Consider the following 6094-nt stretch of genomic DNA (forward strand, 5'->3'; position numbering starts at 1 on the left):
CCCATCAAAAAGTGGGCAAAGGATATGAACAGACACTTCTCAAAAGAAGACATTTATGCAGCCAACAGACACATGAAAAAATGCTCATCATCACTGGTCATCAGAGAAATGCAAATCAAAACCACAATGAGATACCATCTCACACCAGTTAGAATGGCAATCATTAAAAAGTCAGGAAACAACAGGTGCTGGAGAGGATGTGGAGAAACAGGAACACTTTTACACTGTTGGTGGGATTGTAAACTAGTTCAACCATTGTGGAAGACAGTGTGGCGATTCCTCAAGGATCTAGAACTAGAAATACCATTTGACCCAGCCATCCCATTACTGGGTATATACCCAAAGGATTATAAATCTTGCTGCTATAAACACACATACACATGTATGTTTATTGCGGCACTATTCACAATAGCAAAGACTTGGAACCAACCCAAATGTCCATCAATGGCAGACTGGATTAAGAAAATGTGGCGCGTGTTCACCATGGAATACTATGCAGTCATAAAAAAGGATGAGTTCATGTCCCTTGTAGGGATGTGGATGCAGCTGGAAACCATCATTCTCAGCAAACTAGCGCAATAACAGAAAACCAAACACCACATGTTCTCACTCAGGTGGGAATTGAACAATGAGAACACTTGGACACAGGAAGGGGAACATCACATACCGGGGCCTGTTGTGGGGTGGGAGGAGGGGGGAGGGATAGCATTAGGAGATATACCTAATGTAATGACGAGTTAATGGGTGCAGCACACCAACATGGCACATGTATACATATGTAACAAACCTGCACGTTGTGCACATGTACCCTAGAACATAAAGTATAATAATAATAATAAAAAAAAAAGACAATGTCTCAGAGAAACCAATTTAAAGCACCTCATGCATCAGCTTTCTTGTGGCCTTTATGAGTGGGTCACTGTGACATCAGTCTTGTGTGAAGGGGTTGAGGACCTCATAAACAGATGACCTTAATCATATTTGCATTACTTTGCACTACTAAGACCTAAGAACTTTTGAGTTCCATCTGAATCTATACAATCTTGAAAAGAATTACAAACTAGTAGGACTATTTTGTATATGGTCCATTTTGAAAACCTACCAGTTCTTCCACTGGTTCACTGTAAAGACAATGAGCCTTTTAGGATCAAATTTCCCTAAAGGTAATGGAATAACATGTCCACTGAACTTAAAGCAAATATAAAGATCTATTTAGACGACAAATAACATTTTGTGAACTGGAAGCTACTCCAAAGAGTAGCTTGAAATTAAAATGTCTCTTCTCTTTATAGCCATTCCCTCAGAAATCTTATTTGGCACCTGTGAAAATCAAGTAATCAACATGTAGTCTGCAGGCCCCAAATAGTGAGCCTGAGGGGAACCGTGGAATTATAGAAAGGGGTTCATGAGCCCACCTAAATTATGTGTAGTTTCAATAAAGCGTATTTTGCCCATATAAGCGCTACTCTTTTATTAATAAATATATACGTACGTCCCATTGTAATTATAAAATGTAAAATCACTTTAAAGTGATACTGAAATCCTGCTAGCTTTTGACATTACCTTTTTTAAAACTTAATAGACAGCAAAAGCCAAAATGCAGGGATCCGTGAATTTATGTTAAAAAGTGATTCTCAAGCTCAAAAAAAAGGTAATTGTTGCTTTCTGTACTTTATCATAATTGCCATTGTCTCCTCAGTTCTCCAATGGTGAGTAGATTGTACCTTCTGAAGATTTCAGGCAGCTTTAATGTAGATTTAAGGGTTTTTTTCTTCCTTTGACATAAAGTATCACTGGAACTTTTTTCATATGTCTTATTTTGGGAAAATTTATGATATTTTAACATTAGGAAGTTTTGCTTTTCCTGACATTTTATTGCTTTGCCTATTTGAAACATTTCAATCCCAGATAATAAATATTATGTGATTATTGTTTTCATATGGATAGGCTATTTCCTCCTGCTCTTTCTAACCCCCTTTCCCAGCTAATGATACTAAAAAAGTAAGTTCAGCATTCCCAAAATCACATATAATGAAAATTGAAAGAGAGGCAGGTTTCAGAGAGAGGGGTAGTAGTAGTTAAAATAAAAGTGAGGTATGTGGTTTTCTTTCTGTTGGATCTCAATTTTTTTCTTGCTCAGTTGAAATGAAGATTATATTTATTCTATAAATCATTTTTATCAGCAGTCATAACCAATTATCACATTAATGGTATATTTGAATATCATTTCAATGGAAGCAAAATGGGTCTCAATGAAGTAGATGGATGTTAGCTGCGCACACCGTGAGTACTCAGTGTTTAGAAGCATCCACCGTAAAAAGCTGCCCTCATGGCTACCTTACCTTCTTCAAGTCATACATGAAATATCATGTTACTTTCTCAGACTGGGCACAGTGGCTCACGCCTGTAATCCCAGAACTTTAGAAGGCCAAAGTGGGAGGATTGCTTGAGGCGAAGAATTGGAGACCAGCCTGGGCAACAGAGCAAGACCCAGTCTCTACAAAAAATTTAAAAACTAACCAGGCACAGTGGCACACTCCTGTAGTCCCAGCTAATGGGAAGGCTGAGGCAGGAGAATCACTTGAGCCCAGGAGTTCAAGGCAGCAGTGAGTTAGGATCGTGCCATTGCACTCCAGCCTGGGCAACACAGCCAGACCCTGTCTCAAGAAAACATAAACCACTGTCTCTATAAGACCTTCTCTGACCACCCTTTTAAATATTGAGACCCCAACCCCTGACCTAGCACATCATATCCCTTTCCTTGCTTTCTTTTTCACTCTAACACTTACTGTCTTCTAAAATACCATTTCATAGATCTGTTTATTTTGTTACTGTGTTCTCCCTCTAGAATACAGACTCTGCAATTAAGGATCATGGTCTGTTTTGTCTACTGCTGTATCCCAGCACTTAGAACAGTGCCTGACACATAATACATGTTGAGTCAGTATTGCATAAATGAATGATCAGTACTTAATTCTGCAAATTCTTGCAGAATTTGCTATAGAATTTGCTATACCCATGTTGTTATACTCTCTGGTTCTTCTCCAGCCTTTAGCTTTTCCTTTTCACTTCTGTCCTGGCTCGTCATCTTCGTATGTCAACATTCAGCTTCCCCTTGACTTTCCAAAGACTTCTGAACTTCTTCAACTGTGTTTTTCAACATAACTCTTTTAAAAAACATTTTTGCATTTTAATACTTTCTAAATCACAGTGCATCTCCAACAAAATAAGAAATTTGTCCACTACAAGCAGAAATTAGTTGTGATGTCATAGGTTTCAGTAATATTACGTCAAATTTTATTTGATGTATCTTTTTTTCTTTTTGAGATGGGGGTCTCACTCTGTTACCTAGACTGGAGTACAGTGGCGTGATCCTGGCTCACCACAACCTCTGCCTCCTGGGCTCAAATGATCCTCCCACCTCAGTCTCCTGAATAGGTGAGACCACAGACGCATGCCACCATGCCTGGCTAATATTTTTTTGGTAGAGACAGGGTTTCACCATGTTGCCCAGGCTGGTCTTGAACTCCTGAGCTCAAGTGATCTGCCCACCTTGGCTTCCCAAAGTGTTGGGATTACAGGTGTGAGCCACTGTGCCCAGCCTATTTTGATATATCTGTTTCACCACTGCTCAAATGTTCTTTTTACCACAGCTCCAGGTAGCATTTTTATTAAAAAATCATGTGTTATTTATGACTTCATATGTTGCAGAAGTTCTTTAGATAGGGCACATAGAAACGATATATTTCCTTTTCTCTTTTTTTTTTTTTTAAGGGTCTTGCTGTGTCACCCAGGCTGAAGTGCACTGGCATGATCACAGCTCCTGGGCTCAAGCAATCCTCCCACCTCAGCCTCCTGAGTAGCTGGTACTACAAAGCACATGCCACCATGCCCAGCATTTTTTTTTTCTTTCTGTAGAGACAAGGTCTCACTATGTTACTCAGGCCTATCTCAAACTCCTGGATTCAAACCGTCCTCCTGCCTCAGCCTCCCAAAGTACTGGGATTATAGGCATGAATCACCACTCTTATTTCTTTTCAAAATAAAATGCTTAGTCTGATCTAGTTTGCATATAGTGATAAACCCTTTTTATATGTACAGCATAATTTAGTGACTTTTGACAAATGAACAGCTGTTTAATCACCATCACAATAAACATTAAAGAACCCAAAACAGTTTTTTCATGTTCCTTTGTAACTGATTCCCCCACCTCATCACTAACCCCTGGCAGCCTATTTCTGTCACTATCATTATTTTATATCTTCTAGAATGGCATATTAAATGGAATAATTCCATATCAAGTTGAATTTCAAGATTTTTGTGTCTTTTTTACTTAGCATAATGCTTTTGAGATTCATCCATCTTGTTTTGTTAGTTCATTGTACATTATTACTGAGTAATATTCCATTATATGGATTCTCTACAATTTGTTCATCCATTCGCTATTGAGTGGACATTTGCATTGTGTCCATTTCCTTGCTATTAAAAATAAAAGTGCTATGAACACAAATGGACAGATCTTTGTGTGGACTCATGTGTTCATATGTATTGGGTAAATACCTACAAGTGGGATTACTGACTCATATGGTAAGTGAATATTTATTTTTGTAAAAAGCTGCCAAAATGTTTTCCAATGTAGCTGTACCATATGGCACTCCCACCAGAAATACAAGATTTCTAGTTTCTCCATATCTTCACTAGCTTTTGGTATGATCCAGCATTTGCCATTTATTTTAATTTTAGCCATTCGAGCAGGTGCATAGTGATATCTCATTGTGGCTTTACCTGCATTTCCCTGATGACCGACGATATTAAGCATTTTCCATGTGTTCGTTTGCCATCTGTATTTTTTCTTTGTTGAAGTGTTTATTCACATCTTTTGCCCCTTAAAAACATGGTTGGTTGTCTTATTACAATATTAAGAGTTATGTCTTTTAGATACAGATCTATTATCAGAAATGTGCTTTTCAAAACTTTCAAGTCTGGAGCTTGTTCTTTCGTAAAGTGCCTTTGGAAAAGCTGATATTTTAATTTTGAATAAGTCAAAGTTATCAATTTTATTCTTGTATGGCTTATACTGTATGTCTTATGTAAGAAACCTTCATCTAACCCAAGCTCACAAAGGCTTTCTCCTATGTTTTCTTTTAGATATTTAAGTTTTTAACTTTTACTTTTAGGTTTTGTATTTATTTTGACTTTGTATATGGTATTAATACAAGATAAGAGTTGAGGTCCTATTTTTTTTTGCATATGGATGTCAGATAGTTTCAATACCACTCATTGAGAAAACTATCCTTTCTGCATTGAATTACCTTGGCACCCTTGTCTAAAATTAATTGACCAAATAATATTGCTCTGCTTTGCATCCTGTTTTGTTCCATTGGTCTATTTGTTTATCCTGATACTAATGCCTGGTTGTCTTGATTACTGTGACTTTTATACTAGGTCATGAAATCAAGTCTTAAGAGTTTCTCAGCTCTTCTTTTTCAAAATAACTTTCCATATTTTAGGTTCTTTGCTATTTCATATTTTTACAAAACACTTTCTGAAATTTTGACTGGGATTGCTTACAATATATAGCTTAGGAATAGGAACAGCTCCAGTCTCCAACTCCCAGCACGAGCGACACAGAAGACCGGTGATTTCTGCATTTTCAACTGAGGTACTGGGGTCATCTCACTAGGCAGTGCCGGACAATCGGTGCTGGTCAGCCGCTGCAGCCCGACCAGCGAGAGCTGAAGCAGGGCAAGGCATCACCTCACCTGGGAAGCGCAAGGGGGAAGGGAGTCCCTTTTCCTAGCCAGGGGAACTGAGACACACAACACCTGGAAAATCAGGTGACTCCCACCCCAATACTGCGCTTTGAGCAAACAGGCACACCAGGAGATTGTATCCCACACCTGGCCGGGAGGGTCCCACGGCCATGGAGCCTCCCTCATTGCTAGCACAGCAGTCTGCGATCTAACCGTAAGGCAGCAGCGAGGCTGGGGGAGGGGCGCCCGCCATTGCTGAGGCTTAAGTAGGTAAACAAAGCCACTGGGAAGCTCGAACTGGGTGGAGCTCACAGCAGCTCAAGGAAACCTGCCTGTCTCTG

The sequence above is a fragment of the Rhinopithecus bieti genome, unplaced genomic scaffold (genome assembly GCF_001698545.2).
Source record: "Rhinopithecus bieti isolate Rb0 unplaced genomic scaffold, ASM169854v2 scaffold_9981, whole genome shotgun sequence".
Classification (NCBI taxonomy): domain Eukaryota; kingdom Metazoa; phylum Chordata; class Mammalia; order Primates; family Cercopithecidae; genus Rhinopithecus; species Rhinopithecus bieti.